At 41.1% G+C, this 16,710-nt stretch overlaps 1 long non-coding RNA gene across 1 annotated transcript; it reads right to left on the bottom strand.

The window, feature by feature from the left end:
• Positions 1 to 9,693: 9,693 nt before the first annotated feature.
• LOC108530470 (uncharacterized) lies at positions 9,694 to 16,706 on the bottom strand. The gene is made up of 4 exons (XR_001885840.1): positions 16,355 to 16,706; positions 13,240 to 13,291; positions 13,012 to 13,159; positions 9,694 to 9,800 (listed from the first exon to the last, which is right to left on the bottom strand). It is a non-coding gene; the product is annotated as an uncharacterized LOC108530470 (long non-coding RNA).
• Between the last annotated feature and the right edge of the window lie 4 nt (positions 16,707 to 16,710).

The following is a 16,710-nucleotide window of genomic DNA, read 5'->3' as shown; positions in this document are numbered from 1 at the left end:
AGAAAGAAAGAAAGAAAGAAAGAAAGAAAGAGAGAAAGAAAAAAAGAAAGAAAGAAAATTGCCTTTTGTCCATTTCTAATTCATCTTCTACACAATAGCTGGGATGGTTTTCTTTTCTTTCTTTTTCTTTCTTTCTTTCTTTCTTTCTTTCTTTCTTTCTTTCTTTCTTCTTTCTTTCTTTCTTTCTTTCTTTCTTTCTTTCTTTCTTTCTTTCTTTCTTTCGAGAGGGAGTTTCGCTCTTGTTGCCTAGGCTGGAGTGCAATGGTGTGATCTCAGCTTACCACAACCTCTGCCTCCCAGGTTCAAGCAATTCTCCTGCCTCAGCCTCCCAAGTACCTGGGATTACAGGCATGCACCACCATGCCCAGTTTGTATTTTTAGTAGAGACAGGAGTTTCTCCATGTTGGTCAGGCTGGTCTCAAACTCCTGACCTCAGGTGATCTGCCTGCCACAGCCTCCCAAAGTGCTGGGATTACAGGCGTGAGTCACCTCACCCAGACTGATCCTTTTCTTAAAATGTAGAACAGATCATGTCAATCATGTCACCACCCTGTATAAAACCCTTAAATGACTTCTTGATGCACTTAAACTATAAACTCCTGCCCATGGTCTATGAAGGCCTAAATGATCCTGATTCTCCCTATAACTTCATCTTTCACCATGCTGGCCTCTTTCAGGTCTCTGAACATGTCACAGTTTTACCCACTTTAGTGTTGTCTGGTCTCTATTTCCTCTGCCTGGTACACTTTCCCCTCACTCTTGGCCTGACTAACCCATCTTCCTTTTTCAAATCCCAGTTTAAAGTTTACTAGAGAGGTCTGTACATGTAGGTAAATTATCTCCTTCCCCTGTCTTTTGTTTTGTTTTGTTTTTTGAGACAGAATCTCGCTCTATCACCCAGGCCGGAGTGCAGTGGCGTGATCCCGGCTCACTGCAACCTCCGCCTCCCGGGTTCAAGCAATGCTCCTGCCTCAGCCTCCCGAGTAGCCGAGATTTCAGGTGTGCACCACCAGACCCAACTAATTTTTGTATTTTTAGTAGAGATGAGCTTTCACCATGTTGGCCAGGATGGTCTCAATCTCCTGACCTCAGGTGATCCGCCTGCCTCAACCTCCCAAAGTGCTGGAATTTTGGGTGTGAGACACTATGCCCAGCCCTTCCCCCATCTTATAGCACCCAATTTCCTGTATCTCAGTTACCATACTTCATAATAAAATACTCAACTGTGGATTTGCGTATGCAATGCTTGTCTACTCAACTAGAATCTGAGCTCCCCTAGGAATGGGTCTCCATTGTTCTTTGCATCTGCAAAGTCTAGCCCAGTGCTTAGCATAGAGTAGGTGCTCAATTCATGATCGGTGGTTAAGTTTATATCCTTTTTGCCTGCATATTAGTAAGATCTAATGATATGAATATATGTTTATTCCGTGCTGAAAAAGTGCAACCAGGTGGGCGATGAATGAGGATATATTGTTGACTATGTCCCATTTCTCTAACTTTTTCAGTTCTTAGCTTCTAGTATCTTGTAGCAGTCCTCCATTCTCTTACTGAACCTTCCCAGTTTTCAGGGTTGAGTAGGGAAGTTTGGTATGATGTCCCTTGTGCTTTGCTCCCCTCAGCTATATTTAGCTTTGTGAAGGAATGTGGCTTCCACAGGTATGTTTGGGTGAGAGGTATTGGGAACAGAATGGGTGGAAAAAGGAAAAAAAAAAGAAAGGAAGAAAAGAAAGAAAGAAAGAAAGAAAAAAGAAAGAAAGAAAGAAAGGAAGGAAGGAAGGAAGGAAGGAAGGAAGGAAGGAAGGAAGGAAGAAAGAAAGAAAGAAAGAAACCATGTTGGGGAGGTACCTAGCCTCGCTCAGCATGAACGTTGCCCAGGATTCCTGATTTTGTCCCAGCTCATCCACTTCGGAATTTTTATGTTTATTTAAATATTTTTTCATTAATTTATTTTAATCTTTAAGATTGCAATTTTTATGCCATATACATCAGCATTCTCTCCCTCCTACCTCTAGGAATCCAAAAATAAATAAGCATGGCCTTGGTGCTGGCAAAACTGGCAAGTATGAGCAGACGGTTCCTGATTCCAGGAGTTTTCCTGTGCTACTGCCACCCGCCATGCCTGGTCTCTTTGGAAGCTGTCATGCACCTATTCCTGTTGAGTCTACTGGACTTCTTTTTTTTTTTTTTTTTTTTTTGAGAGGGAGTCTTGCTCTATCGCTGCAGTGGCTGGATCTCTGCTCACTGCAAGCTCCGCCTCCCAGGTTCACGCCATTCTCCTGCCTCAGCCTCCCAAGTAGCTGGGACTACAGGCGCCCGCCACCTCGCCCGGCTAGTTTTTTGCATTTTAGTAGAGATGGGGTTTCACCGTGTTAGCCAGGATGGTCTCGATCTCCTGACCTTGTGATCCGCCCGTCTCGGCCTCCCAAAGTGCTGGGATTACAGGCTTGAGCCACCGCGCCCAGCCAAGTCTACTGGACTTCTTATTCCACTTAGTTACCTACTGTTATAGACTACACGAAGTAGGAAATGGGTTTTTGAGTAGTTTTTCTTATTTTTTTTTTTCTTAAAACACTAATAAATGTCTGTTGCTTCATCTGCCTGTTGGTTGCCTGATTCAGTTACTGGAATGAAAAGTCCTTACTACTTCTCTTCAGTCCCTATACTCATCATTCTGGGTTTCCTGTCATTGTTTGAAGACAGGGTTTCATTCTGTCATTCAGGCTGAAGTGCAGTGGCATGATCATAGCTCATGGCAGCCTTGAACTTCAGGTCTCAAGAGGCTTCCCATCTCAGTCTCCTGAGTCACTAGAACTACAGGCATGAGCCACCATTGTCCAGCTGGTGCTCATATTTTATTTCATTCCTATCAAAACCAGCTTGCTCCTAATCCCTTCTTATATTCACCTTGACATTTATGGGATCCACTCTGCATTTGTTGCAGAGGTTGGAAGGATTGATTTAGGAATTCTCTTAGCAGGACCAGGGCATTTCCTGTCATTTAGGCTTCTGATAAGAAATTACCTAACTCTTTGTTTTGATAGCTCACTCATCAACTCAATTGCTTAAACAATTTATAAATAACCACCTTGTGGATCTTAGAAAACAGCCCTAATAAATTTGACTTTTGCTTATACCTTTATCTAAGACTGAAGTTAGCTCATAACAACTGATTTTTTTCCATTTGGGTACAGGAGAGGGATGGGGAGGAACTAAGGTAAAAAGAGGGGGAAGAAAGAGGAAGAAGGTACCAAAAAGGAGGATCTAATACTGGATTTCAGTTCCCACTACTGGGAAATGGTTCATTTCCAATTCTGCATTTCAAGAACAAGAAGGCTTTCTGGTGGTTTTTTTTTTAATTCTCTTTGGATCAGTATGAATCCTTAGTAGCAATATATGCCTTCCTATACTTAAAGGGTTAAAAGATTTGGGAAGTGAAATAATTGTATTTGAGGATGGTTACAAAGTCAAGACAGGACAGTTTAAATACATTGTTCTGCCTATGCAATCCAAGCCTCAGAATCTGTTACTTAATAACCTGATGGCTTCACTTAACTACAATCGTTCACTCATTAGTCCATTCATCAGTCACTTAGAACTGTGCATTATGACTTTCAAAGTACTTTCTCCTCCCTTGTGCTTGATTCCCATGAAAATCCTACAATGTACTCCCTTTACAGAAATTGCCATTTTAGAGAACAAGAAACTGAGATCCACAGGAGTTAGTCAGTTGTGAAGATTAAACTGAAACCCAGATTTTCAGATCCCACATTGAATTCTATTTCAGTTTTACCTACTTTAATTGCATCAACATTTTCTAAGTGAGCACCATGTACTGAACACAATTCTATGAAAACGAAAACAAAGTACCTCTGTCCCTGAGGAGCTTATAGCTTCGCAAAGAAAGGCAGAGAGCAAGGCTTGGGTGTGGAGGGAGGAAAGTGCATGGATCCTTGGAAAATGCTGAGGAATCTGGTGTAGAAAATTGTGGTGGTAGGAGATAAGACTGGAAAGAAGCCAGAGGACCTGAAGGGCTTGATTGATTGATTCATCACCAAATCATCAAGTCTTCTTCATATGCCTTCCCAAATTGTGGCCTTCATTAGCATCATTACTAATATTTTTTCTGTCCCATTTCTACTGAGCAATTTGCTGGCATTTTAGTGCCAGTGTCCCCAAAGGGCAAGGTTGGTCTGAACAACTTGATGTTTAGACATTGAAAGCTGCTGGACTTCAGCTAATTGTAACATTGCTAAAATCTTGTCTGGTGGCACTATGCATGTGCCATTATGTCGTCTTGCCCTCGCCTGGCCACAGAAAATAAGTGGTTACAACTTCTGGCAGACAGACCCAACCCTGAGGCAGGATGGGCCATTGAAACTAGGATGCTGTGGAAATTGGGCTGGGTGCAGAGCTGGCACCTGGAGATATCACCTGTTGTCACTCTATCACCCAAAGGTCTGGAATGCCCAGAGGGCTGAGGTGAACTTGGTCTTAGTTGAGTAGGCATCAGGTCAAGTCCCTGCTAGGGGTGGTGTTTGTTTCTGGAGTCCAGACTGTGGACATTAATTGAGGTTGGCTTTGGAATAGCATAATGCTGGGTGATCTGTCTGTTCATGGTAGAACGTGATGGGTACCAAACGCAAAAAGCTATCAAAATCAGGATCCAGGCTCTTCAATGAGAGGGCTGACAAAAGTTAAGCAGGAGTACAGGCCTGTAGTCCAATATAGGGCTCTAGTCTCAGTGGGGGAATGATCATTCTTGTAGTAAGGCTCTGGCCTGAAGGCTGAGACAACATGGTGATGATGGTGTAGAGAAAGCTAAGGTTCTGTTGTGTCCCGGGCTTTTGCAGATCTTCCTGCATTAGGTGCTGGTTGTCATTCAATCGTTTGTTGACGTGGCTGGGTTATCCATCATTCCAATAAATACTAGATGAACCACTCCAAGTGGCTGAACCCGCACAGGGAAGGACTCAATGCCTCACCCTGACGGGGGATTGGGGTCAGGGAACAGCCTCTGAGAAGAGGCTATAGAGATTTACTGGGAGCAGAATCCGGACATTTGGAGGCCAGTCCTGGCTGAAGGACTATCTTTTGCATAACCTAAAGCAAGTTTCAGAACCTTTCTGGGCTGTCGTTTCATCAGTAGACTATGTGCCCTGTAGAGTCAGGGCCCCGTATTTTATTCATATTTGTTTCACTAGCATCTAGCACAGTGTCTACCTCACAAGGAACAGTCAGTGAAATGCATGTTGTTTGAAGGAATGAATGCGAGAGTGAAGAGAATGAACTGAGCATGGAGAATCCCATCAGCAGTTGAAGGGAGAAGGGCCTTATCAAGCCCATATGCTTCTTACCCTCGCCCTTAGATTCTTTTGCCCTCTCCTCTCCTCTCCTCTCCTCTCCTCTCCTCTCCTCTCTTCCCCTCCCCTCTTCTTTTCTTTTCCTTTCTTTTCTTTCTTTTTCTTTTCTTTGCTCATGCTTTTCTTTTACCATAGCCTTTAGATTCTGATGCCTACCCTCATGCCCTTCTTTAAGACCAGAGACACAATGAATGGGTCTTCTTATCAGCTCTGTGATTCTCTGATGAACAAAACATTGAGATAGTTCACTTGAAATTTTTTCCTCAGCATTCACTGACCAAACATTATAAAAATGTTAAAAAGTCACCTATAGCCCCCCAAAAAGTCCTATCTATAAGGAGAGCTCATGAGTGGCCTCATATAATAACCTGGAAAACCTTTAACATTTGCAAATGCCATGAAACACCAACAAACAAGATAATCACAGTATGATCAAGGGTGCGAGACCTACAGAGCCTACTGCATCTCATTATGGTCAATGTATTCAGAAAGGGTGACATTTTGTTGGCATGGAGACAAATGTCTCCTAAAGTGAAAGGCCTTCTCCAAGAGTGTGTGGATACTTTTCACTTTTGTTGTGGTCCCTAAAGATGTAGGTGGTTTCAACTTTAAGTCAGATATTCAAACCTGTGAATAAGGGGACTAACTGTTTGCATTTAAAATACTTCAATTAGGGCTTTTTATTTCTTGAGTGTGTGTTTGTGGGATAGATAGATAGATAGATAGATAGATAGATAGATAGATAGATAGACAGACAGATAATTCATGGTGAGATAGCTGGACCAAGACCAGACTGAGAGCTAGATAGAAATATCTAGATAACCGATAGGTTCACTACAAGGCACTGACATTAGAATATGATCCAAGATCAGCTATACTGTCTACGATATGAATATGGATAGGACGACCCTACAGATAGTAATAGATATTAAGCATTTATGGAAGATAAAGAAAAGAGTAAAGATGAGAAAAGCATTCATAATCCTGCTACTCTAAGAGAGCTACTGAAAATATTTTTGTCAATTGTATACTATTATTTACATCCAGTCTATTTTCTACTGAGTATATTTTTAAAAATTGCTGTGAATACACTGTATACAAATATTATATAGATATATAATCTGCATATATCTCTATATACATATTCTACTTCTTTCCACTTTACATATTACTGTAAGTATTTTTCAATTCTAATTTTTTTGAAATTAGTTGTATTATAATTTACTTAATCATTCTTCACCCAACACTCTTTCTTCCAGCCTAGTCATGATAGGACATGTAGGTTGTTCAAATGTTTTGCTCTTTGTTCAAATTTTTTGTTCTTAGATACAGCGCTAGGATGCATATACTCATTCATTGATTTTTCCTGTATGTTGAATTATGCATTAAAGATAGATTCCTAGAAGTGGAATCTCTGGGTCAAAGGGTCTGACTATATTTATGATTGGTATATGTAGCCAATATATCTGAAAAAGAGTCATACTAATCAACACAGTAGGACCTAGTCTCACTGCACTTCACCAAGAGTTATTTAAATGTTGGCTTTCACAGTGAATATAAGTGTTAGTTCAAAGATCTTATAACTACTTGGCAGAGAGGCCAATAGATGTCAGAAAACATGAAGGGAAGAAGAGAAGAGACACTTAAAACTCAAGCGCAGCATTAGAAGTAAAAGCCATTGATAACTGACAATTGGTTAGCGATTTAGAAAGCATTTTCGAAGTCATAATGTACATTAATACAATAACAGGCTTCAGTTTACCAAGTGGATACTGCAACAAAATAAATGATTTGGGGTGAACTGGTGAACTTATTTGTTAAGTGGTCTTTGCAAATTGTTTTCCTCTCTGGACCTTTCTCAACTGTAGAACTGGTAAGCTGAAAGGTGAAGATAGATGCTTTCAGAATTTAGAGTATTGGGTTGTACTCAGATAATGCAGACAAACTCATAGGGTTAAGGGGTCTGATAGGTGCTTCTCCTCTGTAGACACCCAGACTCACAACTCTGACGAGATCCACAGTTCTATTGGAATTGTGCAATGAAATAGCAGACACTCTTGGGGTCTCCTGGGGCTCCCCCAACTTCATGAATGAATCTCTAAGTTCTATATGCCCCATATAAACTGATGACAAGATCTTTGAGAACACTGTTTCCTTAGCGGGTTTCCACAGAGAAATTTTGAATATGGGGGTCCCATATTCAAATATGAATATGAAGTAGCTTGAGCCATCTACCCAAACAACAACATTTGGCCTTTGGTGCCTCCCTAGTGTTCTCCTGATGGTTATCCAGATGGTGGCATACAGAAATTGAGTAAATTAGTAAACTAAAAGAATAAATGAGGTGCTCCATTTCTCTGACTCTATTCTAGGAAAATGAGTGAGAAGCAGGATCTCCCAGATTTCAGGAGAGATCTGGGTCACTTTTTGGAGGTTTCTGGTATTGAATATATATTTATATATATATATATATACACACACACATATATCTCCTCCAGGTGTGTATATATCTCTATATGATATATGTATCTATATATCTATCTATATGATATCCAGATATGATACATATAGATATCTCCTCATGATAATAGACTTAATTTTTAAGAACATGTTTCAATTAACAAAAAAATTGAGCAGATAGTGCAGAGAATAACCCTGTGCCCAGTTTCCCCTATGATTAACATAATACATTATATGGTACACGTGTAACAGTGAAACAATATTGGTACATTATTATTAACTAAAATTCATCCTTGATTCAGATTTGTTTAGGTTTATCTTATGTCTTACGTCTTTTTGTGGCCAATGATTCCATCTAAGACTTGATATTACATTAAGTTGTCATGTCTCCTTATGCTAATCCTTGTCTGTGACAATTTCTCAGACTTTCCTTGTTTCTGATGACCTTGATGGGTTTGAGGATTACTGGTTTTTTGTAGGCCACCCCTCTACTAGAATTTGTCTGATGTTTTTCTTATGATCAGACTAGTATTATGAGAGCAGGACCACCAAGAGAAAGAATCATTTTCATCATGACATATCAAGAGTATACACTATCAAGATGATTTATCATTGTTGATGTTGGTCTTGATCCCCTGGCTGAGAGAGTGTTTGTCAGGTTTCTCCTATTTTTTTCCTTTGACTACCTTTCCATATGGAATGTACTCCCCGGAAGGAAGTTACTATCTACAACCTACAATTAAAGAGTAGGGGTTTATGCTTCTCCTTAAGGCCAGCACATGTCCATAAATTATTTGGAATCCCTGTGCACATCTATATAAATACATTTGGAATTAAGGGATGTTTGTCTTTTCTCTCTGGTTTATTAATTTACTTAATACTTTATTCATATTAGTATGGACTCATTACATTTTTTCTTTTTTTTTTTTTTTTTTTTCTTTTTTTTTGAGACAGAGCCTCACTCTGTTGCCCAGGTTGGTGGAGTGCAGTGGTGCAATCTCGGCTCACTGATCCTCCACTTCCTGGGTTCAAGGGATTCTCCTGTCTCAGCCTCCCGAGTAGCTGGGATTACAGGCACACAACACCATGCCTAGCCAATTTTTGTGTTTTTAGTAGAGACAGGGTTTCACCATGTTGGCCAGACTGGTCTCAGACTCCTGACATCAAGTGATCTGCCCACCTTGGCCTCCCAAAGTGCCGGGATTACAGGTGTGAGCCACTGCACCCAGCCCTGGACTCATTAATATTTATTTTAGACTTTGGGTTATAATGCAAAATACTATTCTATTTTGTTGCTCAAATTGTTTCATCTTTGGCTACTGGGAGCTCTTCAAGTGGCTCCTGTGTCTTTTTGAAATATCCCTCACCAATATAGTTTTGTTTTTGAGTAATTTCTTACTTTAAGGTGCTACAAGAACTTCCATTCTCATTTGTGTATTTCTTGCCGCAGTTTTAGACTCAACCATTTCTCCAAGAAGACGTGGTTCCAGCTGCTGAGAAATGGCTTTAAAACTGAGACCAGCCTGGCCAACATGACAAAACCCCGTCTCTACTGAAAATATAAAAACTAGCCGGGTGTGGTGGCGCATGGCTGTAATCCCAGCTACTCAGGAGGCTGAGGCAGGAGAATCACTTGAACCTGGGAGGCGGAGGTTACAGTGGGCTGCGATCGTGCCACTGCACTCCAGGTTGGGCAACAGAGTGAGACTCTGTGTCAAAAACAAAAACAAACACAAAAATGAAACAAAACTGAGATCTGAGCACCAGGTGTGCTTGTTGCTTGTCACTGCTACTAGGACAAATATATTTTAAATCTTATATTTTTAACACCAGCACACACACAACTACAATACAATTGCACTATGCATAAAACAATCATATATTTATTAACAGCATGCAATCATGGTGTCATAGAAGCCTGTGGTCCTACACTGGAATCCACACACAAAACTTGCATATGATGGTCATCTTTTTTCAGTCCTGTTAGGATTGAAAGAGACAGGTATAGTCTCAGTGGAGATAATATCAAAAGTCTAATTTTATTTATTTATTTATTTAGAGACAGGATCTTACTCTGTGGCCCAGGCTAGAGTGGTGCCATCATAGCTCACTGCAGCCTCAAACTCCTGGGTTTAAGCAATCCTCCTGCCTTAGCCTCCCAAGTGGCTAGCACTACAAGTGTGTGCCATCATGCCTGGCTATTTTTTTTTCCCATTTTTTTTTTTTTTGAGGCGGAGTCTTGCTCTGTCGCCCAGACTGGAGTGCAGTGGCCAGATCTCAGCTCACTGCAAGCTCCGCCTCCCGGGTTTACACCATTCTCCTGCCTCAGCCTCCCGAGTAGCTGGGACTACAGGCGCCCGCCACCTCGCCTGGCTAGTTTTTTTGTATTTTAGTAGAGACGGGGTTTCACCGTGTTAGCCAGGATGGTCTCAATCTCCTGACCTCGTGATCCGCCCGTCTCGGCCTCCCAAAGTTTTTTTCCCATTTTTTTAGAGACAGGGTCTCATATGTTGCCCAAGCTGGTCTTGAACCCCTGGTCTCGAGTGATCTTCCCACCTCAGCCTCACAAAGTATTGGGATTACAGTTGTGTCATTGTGTCTGGCCTAGAAGTCCAAATTTGAGGCCTTCTTTGAATGTGCAGCCACAACAAATTGCTTTTGCAAGGCTGCCAACCCCATACCCTCTTTCCATAATATGCCATAAGAAAAGCATACCGGATTTAGAACTAGGGCCTGAAAGTTCCGAATCCAGCTGTGTTAGTATTATAGCATATACAGCAAGTGGATTCTGTCTGGGCCTCAATTTCCAATGATATAAAATCAGGAACATCAGACTGGATAATGGCTAAAGACCCTCCCAGTTCTAGCACACTGTAATTTTCAATAGTCTTATGCTGGGGGAATACAATTGGCTCCCCTAGTCTTTGTATACAGGCCTAATATTCCAGAAAGTCTAAACCAGTGGAGGAATGGGGGTGGGGAGGTCGCTGCTGATAAATCAGAGTCATTTTATTATTTTTTGGGAATGCCAAAGCCTGTTAAAGGCTTTAGATTGTCTAGGCAATTGGGCCTGAGAAACTTTAGACCTTTCTTTTTAAAGAATGAAGATCAAAAAAGGGTAAGAAATATTGATGGAAAGTATCTCATTGGTTTCACGTTCTGATATATCAAGACTTCTTCCTCTTTTTTTTTTTTTTTTTCCTTTAGTAAGGGAAAACTCCTCATCTGTTATTTCCTCTGACTTCAAATAATTACCTTTAATGCAGTGATGGCTGAGCCACCTCTACGTTTCTTACCAGGAATCTCTCTCTAGGTTTTTTCTTTCTTTTTCTCTTCCTTCCTTCTCTCCTCCCTCCTTCCCTCCCTCTCTTACTCTCTCTCTCCCTCTCTTCCTTCCCTTGAATGTTATGATGTGTTTTTTACATCCACATACTACCCAGTGTACAAATGTCATCTCCTTCCTATCATTGATGGGGACGGTTTCCAAAAACAAATAGAAGGAAAATAAAAAAGGAAATATAGGGCAGAAAAGACACTTGGGAACTGTCACATTTCATTATGAATGCTGGAGGTCAAAGGTGCAAGTTCTTAGAACCTGCTTCCTCCACCTCAGTTGGCTTCTGAACCACTCAGCAAAATCCCAGACTTTGGTCTACAATTGGTTAAAAATTGATAGAGTGAGGATTCTGGGACTGCCTTCTTTACTTAGAAGTTTACATTTTAACTCCTTCCCTAGCCCCAGGTACACATATACACACAGCTCCTTTCCACTCCTCTTGCACAGTTCTGTAAATATGTATTGAAATGAAAGGTAGAGAACTAAGCGCAGCCATCCCGCAAATCATCGGGGGTATTCCTTCACACAGCTGAGGAAACGGAGTCCTCACAAGTGGCTTTGCTCAATGTCCCATAAAGAGTTTCAGGCAGAGCTGTAATTAGAAACCAAGGGTGTGTGTGTTTGTGTGTGTGTGCGTCTATGTGTGTGTGTTTGCAACAAATACAGTGTTTTTTTTTTTTTTTTCCTTCTCCCTACACTGTGCCCCTGTGGAGTTATATTTGTGTGTGTGTGCCTCTGTATGTACATAAGTTACACAGATACTGACATGTAGGAAACGTGCACCAAAGTGTCTGTCGTCTGACCTCAGGTAACAGTATAATGACTCGAATTTAAGGCAGCTGAAAGATTTCTGCCGGTGGAGGTTGAAATAAACAAGAAAAGCCACTGTGGAGATGTGAATGGAAAAGTACCGAGCCCTCCCTCCCTCCGCACATTCTTCCGCTCTCCAGCACTCCCTGCCATCGAGCTGGCTTCAGATAGGCTTCTGCATGGTCAGGTGTACAAGAGGGCGGTGTGGAGAAGAAAAAAAAAAAATGCAGGCACAACACGCAAATCAAGTTTTTCCACTTCTTGCCTTAGGTAGTAGAGACAGCTAAGTACAGCAGCCAGCAGCCCGGCAACGGCAGCGGGTGGACCAGCCACCCTGAGTTTACAAACACTGAAGTGCTTTCCTTCCCTCATCCCTCTCAGAGTCCAGCTGCTGCTTTCCTTCATGCTAAGGTTTCACAGGAAGTGAAAACTCTGCTATTCAAAACAGCGATCGAATGCAATAAACAAATCATTACACACTCCTTAACCCCCATCACTTCTCTATTTTAAGCTCCTGATATTTATTTCCATTTTAAGTAAGTGAGAAAAGTGTGGAAAATTAGTGTTTGGGAGTAAACTCTGAGACAGGCTTAAAAGATTTCTAAAGGAGAAAAAAAAATCTCAGAACAATAAAGGCTAAAAGTGGGCAGCATATGGATGAAAATTAAACACTGATACTTCCTTTTCAGAAGGTAGTAGCTGGAAATTATATATATTTTTTAATGTCTCAAAACTTTCTGCTCCTCTTGCTATGTTAAAACGCCTTTCTTTCTCCAAAGATACTACAAGGAGCTTGTTTACAACAGCTCTAAATGAAGGTTCTGAAATAAAATGAACAGGTAAAATTTAACAAGTCTGATAGATAATATCTCCCAAATCTATCAAAAATAGTGCCACGTACTTCAGTGTAGCTGAGAGGCATAAATAAACCCAAATGACCATCAAAACTCATTATGACTTGGAGTTAGCTCTGAGTTTTACAGTTTACAAAGAGACCATAGCAGCCTTGCTTTCCTCAGTTCTAAAAGGAAACAAGATACCCACCTACAGACTCAAGTTGTCAGGTTACCCCGATCCTCTAAAATGACAGAGGGCCAGCAAATCATGCAGACCCATTTTCAGTTGTGTTGTGTTCCTCGGGTCACACATCCTCCTAGTGAAGACCCAGCCTGTAATCCTGAAAGAAGAAAGCCTAGAGGAGGTGATTGATTTGAAAACTTCCTTCCAGCTTTAAAATCTATAGTCCTGTGATGTGATATCTTAAAGACCTACCAAGGTGCCAGAGGTTCTTGATAGGTGAAAACAACTTCCTCTTGTGAGCCCCCTTAGAAAGAGGACAGAACCATGTTTGTTTCAAGGATAGGTTCTTTTTCGGCTATGACTGAATTGTGGGGAAGGTTTTGCAAGGGGCAATTGGATGTGAAGTCTGTTCTTTTCCTTAAATAGATGTAGTATTAGGACCAGGGTATTTTATTTTGTAATAAGGCTTATATTTACCCAGCGACAATGATCAGGGACCTATTCTTATGCCCAGTCCGTGAGGCAAAGAGGTTCCTGGTCCTCTATTCTGAGTATTAACAGCCAGTAACCATTAAATCATGGGACTAGGTGATTTGTAGTACCCCCAAGTCTGCAGGAATTATCCATACGACCCCAGACATGGAATCACTCTTTAGAGCTTCTTAAGGATGATTTAAAAGAATCAGAATACATTCAAGTCAGCCCTTTCTTTAATCCTATAACACGGCACTGCAGGAGTGAGGAAGGCCCACATAGTGATGCCAACTGGTTACTGAGGAGAGGTCAAGAACGAAAGAAGAAATGACATTCTGGAAGAAATTCAACTGGTATAATATTTGACAAAGTTACTTTCCTAGGAATTGAAAAGAGATTGAGAGGCGGGTGCACAATTTTCCTCACCATGCATTCAGTTGAAAGTAAAAGAGACTCACCGAAAAGTAAGTGTCTATCTTTAGAACAATTTCAATAATCATTTTCTCTTTCTTTCTAACTGGTCTTCTGTTCTGGTCAATTTCTTTCAGTGTAAACACATTGATTTGGCAAAAAGCAGTAGGAAAATGTGGCACTCCGGCACTTGGTCCCAGAAATAATGTGCTGGGAAGATCTGAGGTCCCTGGTGATGAGGTTAATTATATATAAACCAGGCCTGGTGGGTTCTCCCTCTAGGGGCTCACTGCAGAGAATTAAAGAGGGCTGAGGTATGAGAAGGGTGAATTCCTTCCCAGCCCCCACTCTGACTGGTTCTACTACTGCCTTAGGGAGCAGATTTCCCTTTGCTCTGCAGCGCCCCCATGGGGCTAAGAGTGGAGTGGCAAAGGGAACACAGGAGGGACAAGCTGTGTGTGTTTCAGGTTTGGGGGGAGCGGTGGATGAGGCTGAATGGCAGTTTTGACCAAAAAAAAAAAGTGACCAAAATCAGAAAAGTAATCTTTTGAAGGACCAATAATAGGGCAGAGCCATACAATTCCCATTCCAAACCATATAGATACATCTCAGAAATCCCAAAGTGCTAATTGCTCATAAAAGAAAAAATTATCACACATATAAACACACAAGGAAAATCCCTTCCGCAAAGTCGGGGTGTCATTTTGCATCCAGTGGGATTCATTTTAATCTCTTTGAAAATGAGAAGGAAGGGGACTCAAATGAAAAAGCAGATAGTCTGCCTTCTGGCAGAATAAATCTGAACTTGACAATATCATGTGTCTTTGGGGGTAAAACGTACATTTCAACAACAGTGACAGGATTAGGCCTATATATATTTTTCAAAAACCCTTCACAAGACAGGCTTTTCTGCAGAAGCTGCAGTAATCCATCTGTCAATAAGTATTAAAATATTCAAATTTCACAGGGACAGACACTCAACGCATGTTTCCTAAGCTCCAGCCCTTGTGGAAAATAATCAACCTTTTTGCACCTTTCTGGGTTTTAAAACCTAAAATACAGCCTTTAAAAATGTGTGTGTGTTGTGGGGTAGTGGAGTGCATTGCCAACAACATTTTCAGTGATAGATGGAACTTCTTACGGGACTGTCAATGAAAGAGATTTTCCAAATATCCCAGCAAACAACAATCTTTCACAGCTCTGATGTCTCCTCCATTATAAACCCAAATTTTGGGTTGGGATAGGTAGATTATTTTAGGACATATCTTTATTAGAAATTAACAAGTGACGAGATTTTGTGGAACCTTTAAGAACTCATTTGTAATTTAATAAGTCGCTTGAAGGACTCTTACAGCCAAGACTCAGAACAGCCTGACCTTTGAAAGCTGCTTCTGGTCCAAACATTTTGGGCTAATTCTTGAGGAATCTGAAATATTATTTTCCCCTCACACCCTTCTTTTAAGAGAGAGACATAAAAGAAACAAGAGTCTCCCTTATTCAGGGATGAGTAGGAGGGGAAAAAACCCCAACCAACATTTAAATAAGGAAACTAGCAGCTCTGAACAAACAAACTAGGACCCACAATGAAATGATTCTGCACTGCAATTGCCTTTAAAAAGAAAGTAATAGAGAAAAAGAGAAGGAAAGATTTTCCCCTTCTTCTCTTCCCCCCCACCCCCAACTCAGCTTCAAAGCTAAGAAGACTGTGCTGCGTGTAGTGCGTTGTAGTTGTAGCAGTCTGCTCTAAATACAGGCAGTATCTGTGATACTGGCACGGCAGGCCTTTAGAATTCCCTCCGGCTGATCTCTTAAACACAGACTGAAGAGATTTTTTTACAACGACCTTGAAACGAGCCCCGAAAAAAAATATCAAGACCTTAAGAGAAAACAAAACACAAACAGGTATGTGGCTCACAGAATTCTGTAGAAAACACACACACATACCCCACACCCCCTACACACACACACACACACACGTTTCTTGCAACAAGAAATTTCCTAAGAGTCAACAATAACAGATTAAACCCACCACTTGCTGTCCTGGAAAGAAACAAACCAAACCAAAACAAATCCTTTGAACATTTCTCTTAAGTGCAGGAGAGACACACTTCAGCAAAAGTCCAAGGGGAAAAAGAAAATTGCACCAAAGGAAAAAAAAAAAAAGTGGGGGCTGGGATTGTTACATATGGCCAAAAATTTAAGCTTCTTTCAACAGTGTTAGTATTGAAATAACACATCTTCTTTAAAACGCTTGAGGGATTAGATAGGAAAAGAAAAGGCACGCACAAAAAAATCCAACCGATGCCGATCCTATGATTTACGTAACACCACAAACTTGCAAAAGGCAAAAAATCAGAAGCAAAAATCCATAAACCATCAAAATACAGCAACCAAAAATCCCAAGCCACCACACCAGAAAGAAAAAACCCCAGAACGACAGCAAAACCCCTGTCCTAAATAAAAATAAAGCAAATGAACCCACCGAAAACTGCTTGGCAAATATTTTTCTCGTGGTGCCTAATATTCTAGCTGGAAAGAGCTGTGGTGTTTATTGTTTTTTTTTTTTTCTCTCTCTCTCTCTCTTACTTGCCTCTCTAACCCTACTATATATAACATACTTTTTCCAGTGGTTCAAACCTCTCGCTCCCTTTTGTGCATTTAGCTCGATCTGCTGAGTTTATGGGTAAGAGAGGAGGAATTAGCCCCAGACCCAGGGAAAGCAAAGCGCACTCCCCCTCTTATGTCACCGAATAGCAAATTAGTTCTCAGAATTCCAGAGGCCGAGCTTTGCTACAGCGAAGGCGCCGACGTCACAGAGGAGGAGCCCACGTGACGGTG

The sequence above is a fragment of the Rhinopithecus bieti genome, unplaced genomic scaffold, assembly GCF_001698545.2.
Source record: "Rhinopithecus bieti isolate Rb0 unplaced genomic scaffold, ASM169854v2 scaffold_5626, whole genome shotgun sequence".
Lineage (NCBI taxonomy): Eukaryota > Metazoa > Chordata > Mammalia > Primates > Cercopithecidae > Rhinopithecus > Rhinopithecus bieti.
This window is presented reverse-complemented; position numbering and strand designations above follow the sequence as displayed.